Genomic DNA, 21,799 nt, shown 5'->3' with positions numbered 1-21,799 from the left:
TGGCAAACTGTTGCGAGTGATCCCCTGAAATGTTTTTTGGTGGAAACAGATGGGTTTTTATCATCGGAAACAGAATTAGCCCTCGACGTCTGAACAACTTTTTTTGAAAAGATCCCTAAGCCGCGCGGTCACAATTTCTGCTAAAAATCTGACGTTCTGCAATTCACTCAAAAATGTTGGCAAACTGTTGCGAGTGATCCCCTGAAATGTTTTTCGCTGGAAACAGATGGGTTTTTATCATCGGAAACAGAATTAGGCCTCGACGTCTGAACAACTTTTTTTGAAAAGATCCCTAAGCCACGCGGTCACAATTTCTGCTAAAAATCTGACGTTCTACAATTCACTCAAAAATGTTGGCAAACTGTTACGAGTGATCCCCTGAAATGTTTTTCAGTGGAAACAGATGGGTTTTTATCATTGGAAACAGAATTAGCCCTCGACGTCTGAACAACTTTTTTTGAAAAAATCCCTAAGCCGCGCGGTCACAATTTCTGCTAAAAATCTTACTGTCAGGGGTTTAGGAGCAGAGGCACGGGCAAGGGAGGAAACAGAGAGCGAAGGGGAGGAGGCAGAAGAAAAGATGAGTGATGACGACGACCCGAGATCTCCTAGTCTTTCCAGTGAATCAGAGGATTCACAGAAAGGAGCACCAGTGGCCAGGGCAAGGGGGGAGTCTAGGCGGGCACCCCAGGAAGATAGAGCCAGAGGGGACTCAGGGGGGAGCAGCTGGAAATCGGGACCAGCGTCACCGCCAGGAAGCAGGGAAGAGGAAAGGAGCCAGGGGGGAAGCGCTGGCAGCTCACCACAGGAGGGTAGGCATGAGTCAGGAGTGGCCACACCTCCATCGGGGAGCGAAGAAACGGTTAAGAGGAAAGTGGAAGGTTGGGCGCGCGCGCCAAGTTCAAATGCAGAGGAAGGCGGCGCAGTAAGCAGCCCCGAAAGGGAACCAGGTCCTAAAGCCCGGCGCAAGGAGGCAGGAGGGTCCGGGTCAGCGTCAGAAGAATCCCGGAAGGAAGAAGCCCCGGGGGGTAGAGGGACCCAGAGGAGGACAGTCAGGCGGAAAAGGTGGAGCAAGGCTAGGATATTAAGTTGGTGCACACGGGGCGGAGACTCAGACGGAGCTTCGCCGATCGAGCTACTAGACGTAGAGTTGCGCGCAGCAGCGTGAGAATGGAAACTGTAATTCAATAAAGACTTTTACTTAATGATCGCTGGCTAGCGTGATCCTCTGTGAGCTAGGATCTTCAAGCAGCTCTGACAGTAAGCTCCGTCTCTCGATTGTGGGCATCTACAGCCTCGAGGAGGGGAGAGAAACAGGTGCCTACTAGCGAGCTCACGAACGGCAGACGACATGACGGCTGAGCAGCAGATAGAGGAACTCAGAAAAGCAGTGGCACAACTGAATGCCGAGGCTCTCGCATCCAGGAAGAGAGAGGAGGAAGCAGCTGCCGCCTGCAGGGATCTCCAGGTCAGGTTAGACGTGCTGACAAAGCAGACACCCCGGCAGGAGGGAATTGGGTTGGCGAGACGGACAGGCGGGCTGGTCTCTCACTTCGATGGGAACCTGCAACAGTATCCCAACTTTAGAGCAGACGTGCTGTGCGCACTGCAACTGCTGCATAAAGACTTTAGAGATGAGCAAGAGAGAGTGGGATTCATCATGTCCCATTTGCATGGGGATGCTAGAGCATGGCTACGCAATTTATGGAGAGATAAGGATCCGGCGCTCCAGAATGCAGATGCCTTTATTAAAGAGATGGATGGGTGTTTTTTATCAAGTATTGACGTGGATCTTGCACGGAAGGAGGTGCATGGGCTGAGACAAGGGAGGGCCAGCGTCAGGCAGTATCATGCCCACTTTTTCGCCTTGGTCAGTGCCCTGGAATGGGACAGAGATTCGGCGCCTGTAAGAGACCTCTTTTGGGAGGGGCTGCACAACTCGATTAAAGATGAGATCGCGAGGGGGGAGAGACCCCGAACCACCCAGGAGGTCGTTCAGAGAGCACTGGCAGTGGGGGTGAGGCTGGAAGGACGTCCGTGGAGCAGGGACGAAGGGCGTGGAGGGCGCGAACCAGCCAGGGGCCCCTCCTTCCTTCCCAGAGAAGCAGCGCGGGCGCAATCCACGCCTCCGCCAGGAGGAGGAGCCGAACCTATGGAGGTTGGAGGTGCAAGGGCTCAGTCAGCAACCAGAGCCCTAGCACCGGCAGCAGTGAAAGCGAAGCCTCCTAGAGGGAACAGGAAGTGTTACGTCTGTGAGGAGCCAGGGCATATGGCAAAAGAGTGTCCCCAGAGGCTCCACAAGCTTACTGCAGCCTCAGCAATGGTGACTGCAGCAACGCAGCAAGGGGGACCACAGCAGGGAAACGACGCAGTCTGGCTGGAGGAAGAGGCCCTGGGGCCCAGCCAGACGTGTTAGTGACGCAGTCCCCAGAGGTTTTACAGCCCGTGAACCCCCTCCCGCCCAAACCAGTGGTGAGGCTCACCGCATCTCTCCAGCTGCCCAATGGAATCACCACTGACGTGCCCATCACAGTTGACTCGGGCAGCAACGCGGACTTTATAGGGCAGGACTTTGTTGACAAGCACGCTATACAGTTGCTGCCGGCCACACTGCCCCTGCAGGTTGTCACGGTGGATGGCAGGGAGTTGCTAGGGGGGCAAGTGGTGAAGCAGACGCCGCCCATGGCGATGCGACTTGGAAATCACAAAGAAATCATCAGCTTCAATGTCACTCAACTATCGGATACGCCCATTGTATTGGGAATGAGTTGGCTAGACAAGCACAGCCCAACGCTGGCTTGGTACCAGAGGCAGCTGATCTTCGGCTCTTCCTTTTGTGCTGAACACTGCATCGTGCCCCGGCAGGAAGGAGAGGAAGAGGAGTCACAGCTGCTGCTAGGCACGCTGCAAGCGATTCCCCACAAGTTTTTTGGAAGTTTTCTGCGAGAAGGAGGCAGACCAGGCTACCCCCTCACAGCACCATATGACTGCAAGATTGACCTGCTGCCGGGGGTTGGCGCTGCCTAAGGGGAAACTGTATTCCATGTCAGAGGACGAGCTGCAGGAACTCAAACAGTTCATAGATCATAATTTGGAGCGCGGTTTCATCCGAGAGTCCAAGGCAGCGGGGGGCAGTCCAGTATTCTTTGTTAAAAAGCGAGACACGCCCCCAAAAAAGACTGGTCGTGGACTATCGCATTTTAAAACAATGGGACCAAGCCGTCGGACTTCCCCATGCCCCGAATCGACGACCTCCTGGCGAAGGTGCGGAAGGGGAAAGTGTTCACCAAGTTAGACCTGCGAGGGGCGTACAACCTCATTCGTATGCGGGAGGGGAGATGAGTGGAAGACGGCACCAGGTTCATGCCACTGGGTACCTAACGAATACAGAGTTATGCCCTTTGGATTGCAAAATGGCTCCCACGTTTTTCAAGCTTTCATGCATCACGTGTTGGCGGGACTTCTCTACAAGACGTGCGTCTGTTTCTTAGATGACATCCTGATCTTTTCGGAATCGCAGCAGGAGCATGACAGACACGTCAAGGAAGTGCTGACCAGACTAAAGCAACATAGGCTCTACGCCAAGCTGGAGAAGTGCCAATTTGACGTGACGGAGGTGGATTTTCTGGGACTACAAGTTGTCTGACAAGGGGCTCGCCATGGACAGCGCCAAGGTTCGCGCGGTATAGGATTGGAAGAGTCCACGCAACCGGATGGAGGTCCAGAGGTTTGTCGGCTTTGCGAACTTCTATCGCAAGTTTATCAAGGCTTCGCTAGCAGACAGCGGCCATCACAGACACGCTTAGCTCCAAGAAAAAGAAGTTCGTTTGGACAGAGGAGGCGGAGCAGTCCTTTCAGGCACTCAAGCGTCTCTTCGCGTCGGAAGAGCAGCTGCTGCACGTCAACCCCAGCAGGGCCGATGAGGGTGGAGACAGACGCCTCGGACAGAGCCGTGGGGGCGGTCCTGCTGCAAAAGGACCAGCAGGGGTGTGGCGACCGGCAGCGTTTTACTCCAGGAAGCTCAGCAAGTCCGAGCAGAACTACACCATCTGGGACAGGAGTTGCTGGCCATTCATGCAGCGTTCAAAGCGTGGAGGCACTTCCTGATCGGCGCCAAGCACACGGTGCAGGTTTGCACGGACCACAAGAATCTGGAGCACTGGCGCACGGCACAGTTCCTAAACCAGAGGCAGATACGTTGGGCTGAGTTTTTTGCGAACTTCGACTTCCGCATAGAGTATGTCCCGGGGGACACTAACATCATGGGCGGACGCCCTCTCCCGTAAGCCACAGTATCTGGAGGACGCAACGCCAGCGGCCGCCATGCACATCTTCGCCACCAACAGTATGGGCTGCGCCGCGGCCACCGTGGACCTGGAGGCGGTGCGACGAGCGCTGCAGGATGACTCCTTCGCGCAAGCAAAGATGGCAGAGGTGCAAAGGGGCACGGCTGCGGCCGACGGTTTCCAGCTACGAGATGGATTGCTCATCCGTAAAGGGGCCATCTACGTGCCGGGAGACGACCTTCGCGCCAAGTTGCTGCAGCAGCTGCACGACGCGCCCACGGCCGGGCACTTTGGCAAGGGAGAAGACGGTGGAATTAGTAGCCAGGGATTTCTGGTGGCCTGGAATGAGAGGGGAGGTCGCAGACTACGTGGCGAGGTGTGACACCTGCCAGAGGGCCAAACCAGTACACAAACCGCCGGCCGGACTGTTGGAACCGCTGCAAACTCCGGTCGACGCTTGGGAAAGGGTGGCCTCTGACTTTGTCACGGGATCTGCCCAGCTCGAGGGGCAAGACGGCAGTGCTGGTGGTGGTGACCTGTTTTCCAAGATGGCGCATTTCATTCCGTGTGCTAAGGTGGCCACGGCGGAGCAAACCGCCAAACTGTTCATAGACCACGTGTTCAAGGTTCACGGTCTGCCGCGGTCCTATTCTGTCCGACCGGGGGCGGCAGTTCATCTCGAATTTCTGGCAGAAGCTGATGGGCTTCCTGAACGTCAAGATCAACCTGGCGTCGGCGAGACACCCGCAGACCAACGGGCAAGCGGAGCGGGTCAATGCCATCATGCAGCAGTACCTGAGATGTTATGCAAATCAACAGCCTGCGACGTGGGTGGATTACCTGCCGCTTGCCGAGTTCGCCTACAACACACAAAGCACGTGTCCACGGGGGTCACGCCGTTCTTCGCCAACAACGGGAGGCACCCCAGAACCTTCCCGGGACTGGAAAGAATGGGGGAGGGGGAGCCGCAGACAGCAGATGCGTTCGCGTCGGAGCTGCAGGAAGTCCACGATCAGCTGAGGCGCCACCTGGAGCTGGCCAAGCACGCATACAAGGTACAAGCGGACAAGCACAGAAGGGTTGGCGAAGAGCTCCACGTGGGAGACTGGGTTTGGTTAGCAGCCCACGCAGTGCCGGCCAGGTCGTTGGCCAAGAAGAAACTAGGGCATAAACAACTGGGGCCCTACCAAGTCGAAGAGCAGGTCAACCCGGTAGCGTTCAGACTGGCACTTCCGGAGGGTTCCAGAATGCATCCGGTATTCCACAGATCGGTGCTCACTCCCTACAAGGCACCGCACAGGTTCCAGGAACCCGGAACGGCGCCGAGTCCGGTCAGAGACAGAACAGGGCACGCGGGAGTGGCACAGAAGGAGCGCATCAACGAAGTCACGGAGATTTTGGACTCCAGATGGGGGGAAGAGGGGGTAGAATACTTTCTCGCCAAGGAGGGCACCCCGGCCAGTGCGAACAGCTGGGTGCCGGGCTACGCCTTGGACGAACCTCTCCTCAAAGACGAGTTTCATGCCCTCTTCCCCCATAGACCTATGCCAGCAGACTTTTTCGACGACTGGCTTTTCACGCCCACGCTTTCGGCCAGCACTTTCCGGGGGTTCGACTCGGACGAGGACCCGACACAAGACGTCCGTTCCCCGGAGGGGTCACCCTCGGGATCTGCATCAGAACCCTCGTATTGGTGGGACGATAGACCAGAGGAGCAGTTCCGCAGACGGTGGCTGGAAGGCCCAGGACGAGCAACACCGCCAGGAGGAAGTGAGGGAGAGACGGACATGGACGTTTTCGGGGACGGCCCTGGTTTCGAGCACGGCGGCACAGAGATGGAAGCGGAGGTGACCGTTGTCGACGAGAGCAGGGAGGAAGACCCGCGAGACTTCAGATGGAGACCCGCCACGGGAAGCGACCGATATCCGACGTTCGTCCCTTTGCAACAGCAGCCCCCAGCTCCAGCACCGGAAGGAGGGGAGGGGGGAATGGGGGGCTTCGAGGGGGGGATGGATGTCAGGGGTTTAGGAGCAGAGGCACGGGCAAGGGAGGAAACAGAGAGCGAAGGGGAGGAGGCAGAAGAAAAGATGAGTGATGACGACGACCCGAGATCTCCTAGTCTTTCCAGTGAATCAGAGGATTCACAGAAAGGAGCACCAGTGGCCAGGGCAAGGGGGGAGTCTAGGGGGGCACCCCAGGAAGATAGAGCCAGAGGGGACTCAGGGGGGAGCAGCTGGAAATCGGGACCAGCGTCACCGCCAGGAAGCAGGGAAGAGGAAAGGAGCCAGGGGGGAAGCGCTGGCAGCTCACCACAGGAGAGAGGGCATGAGTCAGGAGTGGCCACACCTCCATCGGGGAGCGAAGAAACGGTTAAGAGGAAAGTGGAAGGTTGGGCGCGCGCGCCAAGTTCAAATGCAGAGGAAGGCGGCGCAGTAAGCAGCCCCGAAAGGGAACCAGGTCCTAAAGCCCGGCGCAAGGAGGCAGGAGGGTCCGGGTCAGCGTCAGAAGAATCCCGGAAGGAAGAAGCCCCGGGGGGTAGAGGGACCCAGAGGAGGACAGTCAGGCGGAAAAGGTGGAGCAAGGCTAGGATATTAAGTTGGTGCACACGGGGCGGAGACTCAGACGGAGCTTCGCCGATCGAGCTACTAGACGTAGAGTTGCGCGCAGCAGCGTGAGAATGGAAACTGTAATTCAATAAAGACTTTTACTTAATGATCGCTGGCTAGCGTGATCCTCTGTGAGCTAGGATCTTCAAGCAGCTCTGACACTTACGTTCTGCAATTCACTCAAAAATGTTGGCAAAATGTTGCAAGTGATCCCCTGCAATATTTTTCGGTAGAAACAGATGGGTTTTTATCATCGGGAACAGAATTAGCCCTCGACGTCTGAACAACTTTTTTTGAAAAAATCCCTAAGCCGCGCGGTCACAATTTCTGCTCAAAATCTGACGTTCTGCAATTCACTCAAAAATGTTGGCAAACTGTTGCAAGTGATCCCCTGAAATGTTTTTCGGTGGAAACAGATGGGTTTTTATCATCGGGAACAGAATTAGCCCTCGACGTCTGAACAACATTTTTTGAAAAAATCCCTAAGCCGCGCGGTCACAATTTCTGCTAAAAATCTGACGTTCTGCAATTCACTCAAAAATGTTGGCAAACTGTTGCGAGTGATCCCCTGAAATGTTTTTTGGTGGAAACAGATGGGTTTTTATCATCGGAAACAGAATTAGCCCTCGACGTCTGAACAACTTTTTTTGAAAAGATCCCTAAGCCGCGCGGTCACAATTTCTGCTAAAAATCTGACGTTCTGCAATTCACTCAAAAATGTTGGCAAACTGTTGCGAGTGATCCCCTGAAATGTTTTTCGGTGGAAACAGATGGGTTTTTATCATCGGAAACAGAATTAGGCCTCGACGTCTGAACAACTTTTTTTGAAAAGATCCCTAGGCCACGCGGTCACAATTTCTGCTAAAAATCTGACGTTCTGCAATTCACTCAAAAATGTTGGCAAACTGTTACGAGTGATCCCCTGAAATGTTTTTCAGTGGAAACAGATGGGTTTTTATCATTGGAAACAGAATTAGCCCTCGACGTCTGAACAACTTTTTTTGAAAAAATCCCTAAGCCGCGCGGTCACAATTTCTGCTAAAAATCTTACGTTCTGCAATTCACTCAAAAATGTTGGCAAAATGTTGCAAGTGATCCCCTGCAATATTTTTCGGTAGAAACAGATGGGTTTTTATCATCGGGAACAGAATTAGACCTCGACGTCTGAACAACTTTTTTTGAAAAAATCCCTAAGCCGCGCGGTCACAATTTCTGCTCAAAATCTGACGTTCTGCAATTCACTCAAAAATGTTGGCAAACTGTTGCAAGTGATCCCCTGAAATGTTTTTCGGTGGAAACAGATGGGTTTTTATCATCGGGAACAGAATTAGCCCTCGACGTCTGAACAACATTTTTTGAAAAAATCCCTAAGCCGCGCGGTCACAATTTCTGCTAAAAATCTGACGTTCTGCAATTCACTCTAAAATGTTGGCAAACTGTTGCAAGTGATCCCCTGAAATGTTTTTCGGTGGAAACAGATGGGTTTTTATCATCGGAAACAGAATTAGCCCTCGACGTCTGAACAACTTTTTTTGAAAAAATCCCTAAGCCGCGCGGTCACAATTTCTGCTAAAAATCTGACGTTCTGCAATTCACTCAAAAATGTTGGCAAACTGTTGCGAGTGATCCCCTGAAAGGTTTATCGGTGGAAACAGATGGGTTTTTATCATCGGAAACAGAATTAGCCCTCGACGTCTGAACAACTTTTTTTGAAAAAATCCCTAAGCCGCGCGGTCACAATTTCTGCTCAAAATCTGACGTTCTGCAATTCACTCAAAAATGTTGGCAAAATGTTGCAAGTGATCCCCTGAAATGTTTTTCGGTAGAAACAGATGGGTTTTTATCATCGGGAACAGAATTAGCCCTCGACGTCTGAACAACTTTTTTTGAAACAATCCCTAAGCCGCGCGGTCACAATTTCTGCTCAAAATCTGACGTTCTGCAATTCACTCCAAAATGTTGGCAAACTGTTGCAAGTGATCCCCTGAAATGTTTTTCGGTGGAAACAGATGGGTTTTTATCATCGGAAACAGAATTAGCCCTCGACGTCTGAACAACTTTTTTTGAAAAAATCCCTAAGACGCGCGGTCACAATATCTGCTAAAAATCTGACGTTCTGCAATTCACTCTAAAATGTTGGCAAACTGTTGCAAGTGATCCCCTGAAATGTTTTTCGGTGGAAACAGATGGGTTTTTATCATCGGAAACAGAATTAGCCCTCGACGTCTGAACAACTTTTTTTGAAAAAATCCCTAAGCCGCGCGGTCACAATTTCTGCTAAAAATCTGACGTTCTGCAATTCACTCAAAAATGTTGGCAAACTGTTGCGAGTGATCCCCTGAAAGGTTTATCGGTGGAAACAGATGGGTTTTTATCATCGGAAACAGAATTAGCCCTCGACGTCTGAACAACTTTTTTTGAAAAAATCCCTAAGCCGCGCGGTCACAATTTCTGCTAAAAATCTGACGTTCTGCAATTCACTCTAAAATGTTGGCAAACTGTTGCAAGTGATCCCCTGAAATGTTTTTCGGTGGAAACAGATGGGTTGTTATCATCGGAAACAGAATTAGCCCTCGACGTCTGAACAACTTTTTTTGAAAAAATCCCTAAGCCGCGCGGTCACAATATCTGCTAAAAATCTGATGTTCTGCAATTCACTCCAAAATGTTGGCAAACTGTTGCGAGTGATCCCCTGAAATGTTTTTCGGTGGAAACAGATGGGTTTTTATCATCGGAAACAGAATTAGCCCTCGACGTCTGAACAACTTTTTTTGAAAAAATCCCTAAGCCGCGCGGTCACAATTTCTGCTAAAAATCTGACGTTCTGCAATTCACTCAAAAATGTTGGCAAACTGTTGCGAGTGATCCCCTGAAAGGTTTATCGGTGGAAACAGATGGGTTTTTATCATCGGAAACAGAATTAGCCCTCGACGTCTGAACAACTTTTTTTGAAAAAATCCCTAAGCCGCGCGGTCACAATTTCTGCTAAAAATCTGACGTTCTGCAATTCACTCTAAAATGTTGGCAAACTGTTGCAAGTGATCCCCTGAAATGTTTTTCGGTGGAAACAGATGGGTTGTTATCATCGGAAACAGAATTAGCCCTCGACGTCTGAACAACTTTTTTTGAAAAAATCCCTAAGCCGCGCGGTCACAATATCTGCTAAAAATCTGATGTTCTGCAATTCACTCCAAAATGTTGGCAAACTGTTGCGAGTGATCCCGTGAAAGCTTTATCGGTGGAAACAGATGGGTTTTTATCATCGGAAACAGAATTAGCCCTCGACGTCTGAACAACTTTTTTTGAAAAAATCCCTAAGCCGCGCGGTCACAATATCTGCTAAAAATCTGACGTTCTGCAATTCACTCTAAAATGTTGGCAAACTGTTGCAAGTGATCCCCTGAAATGTTTTTCGGTGGAAACAGATGGGTTTTTATCATCGGAAACAGAATTAGCCCTTGACGTCTGAACAACTTTTTTTGAAAAAATCCCTAAGCCGCGCGGTCACAATTTCTGCTAAAAATCTGACGTTCTGCAATTCACTCAAAAATGTTGGCAAACTGTTGCGAGTGATCCCCTGAAAGGTTTATCGGTGGAAACAGATGGGTTTTTATCATCGGAAACAGAATTAGCCCTCGACGTCTGAACAACTTTTTTTGAAAAAATCCCTAAGCCGTGCGGTCACAATTTCTGCTAAAAATCTGACGTTCTGCAATTCACTCTAAAATGTTGGCAAACTGTTGCAAGTGATCCCCTGAAATGTTTTTCGGTGGAAACAGATGGGTTGTTATCATCGGAAACAGAATTAGCCCTCGACGTCTGAACAACTTTTTTTGAAAAAATCCCTAAGCCGCGCGGTCACAATATCTGCTAAAAATCTGATGTTCTGCAATTCACTCCAAAATGTTGGCAAACTGTTGCGAGTGATCCCCTGAAAGCTTTATCGGTGGAAACAGATGGGTTTTTATCATCGGAAACAGAATTAGCCCTCGACGTCTGAACAACATTTTTTGAAAAAATCCCTAAGCCGCGCGGTCACAATTTCTGCTAAAAATCTGACGTTCTGCAATTCACTCAAAAATGTTGGCAAACTGTTGCGAGTGATCCCCTGAAATGTTTTTTGGTGGAAACAGATGGGTTTTTATCATCGGAAACAGAATTAGCCCTCGACGTCTGAACAACTTTTTTTGAAAAGATCCCTAAGCCGCGCGGTCACAATTTCTGCTAAAAATCTGACGTTCTGCAATTCACTCAAAAATGTTGGCAAACTGTTGCGAGTGATCCCCTGAAATGTTTTTCGGTGGAAACAGATGGGTTTTTATCATCGGAAACAGAATTAGGCCTCGACGTCTGAACAACTTTTTTTGAAAAGATCCCTAGGCCACGCGGTCACAATTTCTGCTAAAAATCTGACGTTCTGCAATTCACTCAAAAATGTTGGCAAACTGTTACGAGTGATCCCCTGAAATGTTTTTCAGTGGAAACAGATGGGTTTTTATCATTGGAAACAGAATTAGCCCTCGACGTCTGAACAACTTTTTTTGAAAAAATCCCTAAGCCGCGCGGTCACAATTTCTGCTAAAAATCTTACGTTCTGCAATTCACTCAAAAATGTTGGCAAAATGTTGCAAGTGATCCCCTGCAATATTTTTCGGTAGAAACAGATGGGTTTTTATCATCGGGAACAGAATTAGACCTCGACGTCTGAACAACTTTTTTTGAAAAAATCCCTAAGCCGCGCGGTCACAATTTCTGCTCAAAATCTGACGTTCTGCAATTCACTCAAAAATGTTGGCAAACTGTTGCAAGTGATCCCCTGAAATGTTTTTCGGTGGAAACAGATGGGTTTTTATCATCGGGAACAGAATTAGCCCTCGACGTCTGAACAACATTTTTTGAAAAAATCCCTAAGCCGCGCGGTCACAATTTCTGCTAAAAATCTGACGTTCTGCAATTCACTCTAAAATGTTGGCAAACTGTTGCAAGTGATCCCCTGAAATGTTTTTCGGTGGAAACAGATGGGTTTTTATCATCGGAAACAGAATTAGCCCTCGACGTCTGAACAACTTTTTTTGAAAAAATCCCTAAGCCGCGCGGTCACAATTTCTGCTAAAAATCTGACGTTCTGCAATTCACTCAAAAATGTTGGCAAACTGTTGCGAGTGATCCCCTGAAAGGTTTATCGGTGGAAACAGATGGGTTTTTATCATCGGAAACAGAATTAGCCCTCGACGTCTGAACAACTTTTTTTGAAAAAATCCCTAAGCCGCGCGGTCACAATTTCTGCTCAAAATCTGACGTTCTGCAATTCACTCAAAAATGTTGGCAAAATGTTGCAAGTGATCCCCTGAAATGTTTTTCGGTAGAAACAGATGGGTTTTTATCATCGGGAACAGAATTAGCCCTCGACGTCTGAACAACTTTTTTTGAAACAATCCCTAAGCCGCGCGGTCACAATTTCTGCTCAAAATCTGACGTTCTGCAATTCACTCCAAAATGTTGGCAAACTGTTGCAAGTGATCCCCTGAAATGTTTTTCGGTGGAAACAGATGGGTTTTTATCATCGGAAACAGAATTAGCCCTCGACGTCTGAACAACTTTTTTTGAAAAAATCCCTAAGACGCGCGGTCACAATATCTGCTAAAAATCTGACGTTCTGCAATTCACTCTAAAATGTTGGCAAACTGTTGCAAGTGATCCCCTGAAATGTTTTTCGGTGGAAACAGATGGGTTTTTATCATCGGAAACAGAATTAGCCCTCGACGTCTGAACAACTTTTTTTGAAAAAATCCCTAAGCCGCGCGGTCACAATTTCTGCTAAAAATCTGACGTTCTGCAATTCACTCAAAAATGTTGGCAAACTGTTGCGAGTGATCCCCTGAAAGGTTTATCGGTGGAAACAGATGGGTTTTTATCATCGGAAACAGAATTAGCCCTCGACGTCTGAACAACTTTTTTTGAAAAAATCCCTAAGCCGCGCGGTCACAATTTCTGCTAAAAATCTGACGTTCTGCAATTCACTCTAAAATGTTGGCAAACTGTTGCAAGTGATCCCCTGAAATGTTTTTCGGTGGAAACAGATGGGTTGTTATCATCGGAAACAGAATTAGCCCTCGACGTCTGAACAACTTTTTTTGAAAAAATCCCTAAGCCGCGCGGTCACAATATCTGCTAAAAATCTGATGTTCTGCAATTCACTCCAAAATGTTGGCAAACTGTTGCGAGTGATCCCCTGAAATGTTTTTCGGTGGAAACAGATGGGTTTTTATCATCGGAAACAGAATTAGCCCTCGACGTCTGAACAACTTTTTTTGAAAAAATCCCTAAGCCGCGCGGTCACAATTTCTGCTAAAAATCTGACGTTCTGCAATTCACTCAAAAATGTTGGCAAACTGTTGCGAGTGATCCCCTGAAAGGTTTATCGGTGGAAACAGATGGGTTTTTATCATCGGAAACAGAATTAGCCCTCGACGTCTGAACAACTTTTTTTGAAAAAATCCCTAAGCCGCGCGGTCACAATTTCTGCTAAAAATCTGACGTTCTGCAATTCACTCTAAAATGTTGGCAAACTGTTGCAAGTGATCCCCTGAAATGTTTTTCGGTGGAAACAGATGGGTTGTTATCATCGGAAACAGAATTAGCCCTCGACGTCTGAACAACTTTTTTTGAAAAAATCCCTAAGCCGCGCGGTCACAATATCTGCTAAAAATCTGATGTTCTGCAATTCACTCCAAAATGTTGGCAAACTGTTGCGAGTGATCCCCTGAAAGCTTTATCGGTGGAAACAGATGGGTTTTTATCATCGGAAACAGAATTAGCCCTCGACGTCTGAACAACTTTTTTTGAAAAAATCCCTAAGCCGCGCGGTCACAATATCTGCTAAAAATCTGACGTTCTGCAATTCACTCTAAAATGTTGGCAAACTGTTGCAAGTGATCCCCTGAAATGTTTTTCGGTGGAAACAGATGGGTTTTTATCATCCGAAACAGAATTAGCCCTCGACGTCTGAACAACTTTTTTTGAAAAAATCCCTAAGCCGCGCGGTCACAATTTCTGCTAAAAATCTGACGTTCTGCAATTCACTCAAAAATGTTGGCAAACTGTTGCGAGTGATCCCCTGAAAGGTTTATCGGTGGAAACAGATGGGTTTTTATCATCGGAAACAGAATTAGCCCTCGACGTCTGAACAACTTTTTTTGAAAAAATCCCTAAGCCGTGCGGTCACAATTTCTGCTAAAAATCTGACGTTCTGCAATTCACTCTAAAATGTTGGCAAACTGTTGCAAGTGATCCCCTGAAATGTTTTTCGGTGGAAACAGATGGGTTGTTATCATCGGAAACAGAATTAGCCCTCGACGTCTGAACAACTTTTTTTGAAAAAATCCCTAAGCCGCGCGGTCACAATATCTGCTAAAAATCTGATGTTCTGCAATTCACTCCAAAATGTTGGCAAACTGTTGCGAGTGATCCCCTGAAAGCTTTATCGGTGGAAACAGATGGGTTTTTATCATCGGAAACAGAATTAGCCCTCGACGTCTGAACAACTTTTTTTGAAAAAATCCCTAAGCCGCGCGGTCACAATATCTGCTAAAAATCTGACGTTCTGCAATTCACTCTAAAATGTTGGCAAACTGTTGCAAGTGATCCCCTGAAATGTTTTTCGGTAGAAACAGATGGGTTTTTATCATCGGGAACAGAATTAGCCCTCGACGTCTGAACAACTTTTTTTGAAAAAATCCCTAAGCCGCGCGGTCACAATATCTGCTAAAAATCTGACGTTCTGCAATTCACTCTAAAATGTTGGCAAACTGTTGCAAGTGATTCCCTGAAATGTTTTTCGGTGGAAACAGATGGGTTTTTATCATCGGAAACAGAATTAGCCCTCGACGTCTGAACAACTTTTTTTGAAAAAATCCCTAAGCCGCGCGGTCACAATTTCTGCTAAAAATCTGACGTTCTGCAATTCACTCAAAAATGTTGGCAAACTGTTGCGATTGATCCCCTGAAATGTTTTTCAGTGGAAACAGATGGGTTTTTATCATCGGAAATAGAATTAGCCCTCGACGTCTGAACACCTTTTTTTGAAAAAATCCCTCAGCCGCGCGGTCACAATTTCTGCTAAAAATCTGACGTTCTGCAATTCACTCAAAAATGTTGGCAAACTGTTGCGAGTGATCCCCTGAAATGTTTTTCAGTGGAAACAGATGGGTTTTTATCATCGGCAATAGAATTAGCCCTCGACGTCTGAACAACTTTTTTTGAAAAAATCCGTAAGCCGCACGGTCACAATTTCTGCTAAAAATCTGACGTTCTGCAATTCACTCCAAATTGTTGGCAAACTGTTGCAAGTGATCCCCTGAAAGGTTTTTGGGTGGAAACAGATGGGTTTTTATCATCGGAAACAGAATTAGCCCTCGACGTCTGAACAACTTTTTTGAAAAAATCCCTAAGCCGCGCGGTCACAATTTCTGCTAAAAATCTGACGTTCTGCAATTCACTCAAAAATGTTGGCAAACTCTTGCAAGTGATCCCCTGAAAGGTTTTTCGGTGGAAACAGATGGGTTTTTATCATCGGAAACAGAATTAGCCCTCGACGTCTGAACAACTTTTTTTGAAAAAATCCCTAAGCCGCGCGCTCACAATTTCTGCTAAAAATCTGACGTTCTGCAATTCACTCAAAAATGTTGGCAAACTGTTGGGAGTGATCCCCTGAAATGTTTTTCGGTGGAAACAGATGGGTTTTTATCATCGGAAACAGAATTAGCCCTCGACGTCTGAACAACTTTTTTTGAAAAAATCCCTAAGCCGCGCGGTCACAATTTCTGCTAAAAATCTGACGTTCTGCAATTCACTCAAAAATGTTGGCAAACTGTTGCGAGTGATCCCCTGAAATGTTTTTCAGTGGAAACAGATGGGTTTCTATCATCGGAAATAGAATTAGCCCTCGACGTCTGAACAACTTTTTTTGAAAAAATCCCTAAGCCGCACGGTCACAATTTCTGCTAAAAATCTGAAGTTCTGCAATTCACTCCAAATTGTTGGCAAACTGTTGCAAGTGATCCCCTGAAAGGTTTTTGGGTGGAAACAGATGGGTTTTTATCATCGGAAACAGAATTAGCCCTCGACGTCTGAACAACTTTTTTGAAAAAATCCCTAAGCCGCGCGGTCACAATTTCTGCTAAAAATCTGACGTTCTGCAATTCACTCAAAAATGTTGGCAAACTCTTGCAAGTGATCCCCTGAAAGGTTTTTCGGTGGAAACAGATGGGTTTTTATCGTCGGAAACAGAATTAGCCCTCGACGTCTGAACAACTTTTTTTGAAAAGATCCCTAAGCCGCGCGGTCACAATTTCTGCTAAAAATCTGACGTTCTGCAATTCACTCAAAAATGTTGGCAAACTGTTGCGAGTGATCCCCTGAAATGTTTTTCAGTGGAAACAGATGGGTTTTTATCATCGGAAAAAGAATTGGCCCTCGACGTCTGAACAACTTTTTTTGAAAAGACCCCTAAGCCGCGCGGTCACAATTTCTGCTCAAAATCTGACGTTCTGCAATTCACTCAAAAATGTTGGCAAACTGTTGCAATTGATCCCCTGAAATGTTTTTCGGTGGAAACAGATGGGTTTTTATCATCGGAAACAGAATTAGGCCTCGACGTCTGAACAACTTTTTTTGAAAAAATCCCTAAGCCGCGCGGTCACAATTTCTGCTAAAAATCTGACGTTCTGCAATTCACTCAAAAATGTTGGCAAACTGTTGCGAGTGATCCCCTGAAATGTTTTTCAGTGGAAACAGATGGGTTTTTATCATCGGAAAGAGAATTAGCCCTTGACGTCTGAACAACTTTTTTTGAAAAAATCCCTAAGCCGCGCGGTCACAATTTCTGCTAAAAATCTGACGTTCTGCAATTCACTCCAAAATGTTGGCAAACTGTTGCGAGTGATCCCCTGAAATGTTTTTTGGTGGAAACAGATGGGTTTTTATCGTCGGAAACAGAATTAGCCCTCGACGTCTGAACAACTTTTTTTGAAAAAATCCCTAAGCCGCGCGGTCACAATTTCTGCTAAAAATCTGACGTTCTGCAATTCACTCAAAAATGTTGGCAAACTGTTGCGAGTGATGCCCTGAAATGTTTTTCAGTGGAAAATGATGGGTTTTTATCATCGGAAACAGAATTAGGCCTCGACTTCTGAAGAACTTTTTTTGAAAAAATCCCAAAGCCGCGCGGTCACAATTTCTGCTCAAAATCTGACGTTCTGCAATTCACTCAAAAATGTTGGCAAACTGTTGCCAGTGATCCCCTGAAATGTTTTTCGGTGGAAACAGATGGGTTTTTATCATCGGAAACAGAATTAGCCCTCGACGTCTGAACAACATTTTTTGAAAAAATCCCTAAGCCGCGCGGTCACAATTTTTGCTAAAAATCTGGCGTTCTGCAATTCACTCAAAAATGTTGGCAAACTGTTGGGAGTGATCCCCTGAAATGTTTTTCAGTGGAAACAGATGGGTTTTTATCATCGGAAACAGAATTAGCCCTCGACGTCTGAACAACTTTTTTTGAAAAAATCCCTAAGCCGCGCGGTCACAATTTCTGCTAAAAATCTGACGTTCTGCAATTCACTCAAAAATGTTGGCAAACTGTTGGGAGTGATCCCCTGAAATGTTTTTCGGTGGAAACAGATGGGTTTTTATCATCGGAAACAGAATTAGCCCTCGACGTCTGAACAACTTTTTTTGAAAAGATCCCTAAGCCGCGCGGTCACAATTTCTGCTAAAAATCTGACGTTCTGCAATTCACTCAAAAATGTTGGCAAACTGTTGCGAGTGATCCCCTGAAATCTTTTTCGGTGGAAACAGATGGGTTTTTATCATCGGAAACAGAATTAGCCCTCGACGTCTGAACAACTTTTTTTGAAAAAATCCCTAAGCTGCGCGGTCACAATTTCTGCTAAAAATCTGACGTTCTGCAATTCACTCAAAAATGTTGGCGAACCGTTGCGAGTGATCCCCTGAAATGTTTTTCGGTGGAAACAGATGGGTTTTTATCATCTGAAACAGAATTAGCCCTCGACGTATGAACACCTTTTTTTGAAAAAATCCCTAAGCCGCGCGGTCACAATTTCTGCTAAAAATCTGACGTTCTGCAATTCACTCTAAAATGTTGGCAAACTGTTGCAAGTGATCCCCTGAAATGTTTTTCGGTGGAAACAGATGGGTTGTTATCATCGGAAACAGAATTAGCCCTCGACGTCTGAACAACTTTTTTTGAAAAAATCCCTAAGCCGCGCGGTCACAATTTCTGCTAAAAATCTGATGTTCTGCAATTCACTCCAAAATGTTGGCAAACTGTTGCGAGTGATCCCCTGAAAGCTTTATCGGTGGAAACAGATGGGTTTTTATCATCAGAAACAGAATTAGCCCTCGACGTCTGAACAACTTTTTTTGAAAAAATCCCTAAGACGCGCGGTCACAATTTTTGCTAAAAATCTGGCGTTCTGCAATTCACTCTGAAATGTTGGCAAACTGTTGCAAGTGATCCCCTGAAAGGTTTTTGGGTGGAAACAGATGGGTTTTTATCATCGGAAACAGAATTAGCCCTCGACGTCTGAACAACTTTTTTTGAAAAAATCCCTAAGCCGCGCGGTCACAATTTCTGCTAAAAATCTGACGTTCTGCAATTCACTCAAAAATGTTGGCAAACTGTTGCGAGTGATCCCCTGAAATGTTTTTCAGTGGAAACAGATGGGTTTTTATCATCGGAAATAGAATTAGCCCTCGACGTCTCAACACCTTTTTTTGAAAAAATCCCTCAGCCGCGCGGTCACAATTTCTGCTAAAAATCTGACGTTCTGCAATTCACTCAAAAATGTTGGCAAACTGTTGCGAGTGATCCCCTGAAATGTTTTTCAGTGGAAACAGATGGGTTTTTATCATCGGCAATAGAATTAGCCCTCGACGTCTGAACAACTTTTTTTGAAAAAATCCCTAAGCCGCACGGTCACAATTTCTGCTAAAAATCTGACGTTCTGCAATTCACTCCAAATTGTTGGCAAACTGTTGCAAGTGATCCCCTGAAAGGTTTTTGGGTGGAAACAGATGGGTTTTTATCATCGGAAACAGAATTAGCCCTCGACGTCTGAACAACTTTTTTGAAAAAATCCCTAAGCCGCGCGGTCACAATTTCTGCTAAAAATCTGACGTTCTGCAATTCACTCCAAAATGTTGGCAAACTCTTGCAAGTGATCCCCTGAAAGGTTTTTCGGTGGAAACAGATGGGTTTTTATCATCGGAAACAGAATTAGCCCTCGACGTCTGAACAACTTTTTTTGAAAAAATCCCTAAGCCGCGCGCTCACAATTTCTGCTAAAAATCTGACGTTCTGCAATTCACTCAAAAATGTTGGCAAACTGTTGGGAGTGATCCCCTGAAATGTTTTTCGGTGGAAACAGATGGGTTTTTATCATCGGAAACAGAATTAGCCCTCGACGTCTGAACAACTTTTTTTGAAAAAATCCCTAAGCCGCGCGGTCACAATTTCTGCTAAAAATCTGACGTTCTGCAATTCACTCAAAAATGTTGGCAAACTGTTGCGAGTGATCCCCTGAAATGTTTTTCAGTGGAAACAGATGGGTTTCTATCATCGGAAATAGAATTAGCCCTCGACGTCTGAACAACTTTTTTTGAAAAAATCCCTAAGCCGCACGGTCACAATTTCTGCTAAAAATCTGACGTTCTGCAATTCACTCCAAATTGTTGGCAAACTGTTGCAAGTGATCCCCTGAAAGGTTTTTGGGTGGAAACAGATGGGTTTTTATCATCGGAAACAGAATTAGCCCTCGACGTCTGAACAACTTTTTTGAAAAAATCCCTAAGCCGCGCGGTCACAATTTCTGCTAAAAATCTGACGTTCTGCAATTCACTCCAAAATGTTGGCAAACTCTTGCAAGTGATCCCCTGAAAGGTTTTTCGGTGGAAACAGATGGGTTTTTATCATCGGAAACAGAATTAGCCCTCGACGTCTGAACAACTTTTTTTGAAAAAATCCCTAAGCCGCGCGGTCACAATTTCTGCTCAAAATCTGACGTTCTGCAATTCACTCAAAAATGTTGGCAAACTGTTGCGAGTGATCCCCTGAAATGTTTTTTGGTGGAAACAGATGGGTTTTTATCGTCGGAAACAGAATTAGCCCTCGACGTCTGAACAACTTTTTTTGAAAAGATCCCTAAGCCGCGCGGTCACAATTTCTGCTAAAAATCTGACGTTCTGCAATTCACTCAAAAATGTTGGCAAACTGTTGGGAGTGATCCCCTGAAATGTTTTTCGGTGGAAACAGATGGGTTGTTATCATCGGAAACAGAATTAGCCCTCGACGTCTGAACAACTTTTTTTGAAAAAATCCCTAAGCCGCGCGGTCACAATTTCTGCTAAAAATCTGATGTTCTGCAATTCACTCCAAAATGTTGGCAAACTGTTGCGAGTGATCCCCTGAAAGCTTTATCGGTGGAAACAGATGGGTTTTTATCATCGGAAACAGAATTAGCCCTCGACGTCTGAACAACTTTTTTTGAAAAAATCCCTAAGACGCGCGGTCACAATTTTTGCTAAAAATCTGGCGTTCTGCAATTCACTCTGAAATGTTGGCAAACTGTTGCAAGTGATCCCCTGAAATCTTTTTCGGTGGAAACAGATGGGTTTTTATCATCGGAAACAGAATTAGCCCTCGACGTCTGAACAACTTTTTTTGAAAAAATCCCTAAGCCGCGCGGTCACAATTTCTGCTAAAAATCTGACGTTCTGCAATTCACTCAAAAATGTTGGCAAACTGTTGCAAGTGATCCCCTGAAAGGTTTTTGGGTGGAAACAGATGGGTTTTTATCATCGGAAACAGAATTAGCCTTCGACGTCTGAACAACTTTTTTTGAAAAAATCCCTAAGCTGCGCGGTCACAATTTCTGCTAAAAATCTGACGTTCTGCAATTCACTCAAAAATGTTGGCGAACCGTTGCGAGTGATCCCCTGAAATGTTTTTCGGTGGAAACAGATGGGTTTTTATCATCTGAAACAGAATTAGCCCTCGACGTATGAACACCTTTTTTTGAAAAAATCCCTAAGCCGCGCGGTCACAATTTCTGCTAAAAATCTGACGTTCTGCAATTCACTCTAAAATGTTGGCAAACTGTTGCAAGTGATCCCCTGAAATGTTTTTCTGTGGAAACAGATGGGTTGTTATCATCGGAAACAGAATTAGCCCTCGACGTCTGAACAACTTTTTTTGAAAAAATCCCTAAGCCGCGCGGTCACAATTTCTGCTAAAAATCTGATGTTCTGCAATTCACTCCAAAATGTTGGCAAACTGTTGCGAGTGATCCCCTGAAAGCTTTATCGGTGGAAACAGATGGGTTTTTATCATCGGAAACAGAATTAGCCCTCGACGTCTGAACAACTTTTTTTGAAAAAATCCCTAAGACGCGCGGTCACAATTTTTGCTAAAAATCTGGCGTTCTGCAATTCACTCTGAAATGTTGGCAAACTGTTGCAAGTGATCCCCTGAAATCTTTTTCGGTGGAAACAGATGGGTTTTTATCATCGGAAACAGAATTAGCCCTCGACGTCTGAACAACTTTTTTTGAAAAAATCCCTAAGCCGCGCGGTCACAATTTCTGCTAAAAATCTGACGTTCTGCAATTCACTCCAAAATGTTGGCAAACTCTTGCAAGTGATCCCCTGAAAGGTTTTTCGGTGGAAACAGATGGGTTTTTATCATCGGAAACAGAATTAGCCCTCGACGTCTGAACAACTTTTTTTGAAAAAATCCCTAAGCCGCGCGGTCACAATTTCTGCTCAAAATCTGACGTTCTGCAATTCACTCAAAAATGTTGGCAAACTGTTGCGAGTGATCCCCTGAAA

Source organism: Podarcis liolepis (genome assembly GCF_965112155.1).
Source record: "Podarcis liolepis genome assembly, contig: HAP1_SCAFFOLD_22, whole genome shotgun sequence".
Taxonomy (NCBI): Eukaryota; Metazoa; Chordata; class Lepidosauria; order Squamata; family Lacertidae; genus Podarcis; species Podarcis liolepis.
The sequence above is the reverse complement of the archived record's forward strand: the minus strand, read 5'-3'. Positions refer to the sequence as shown.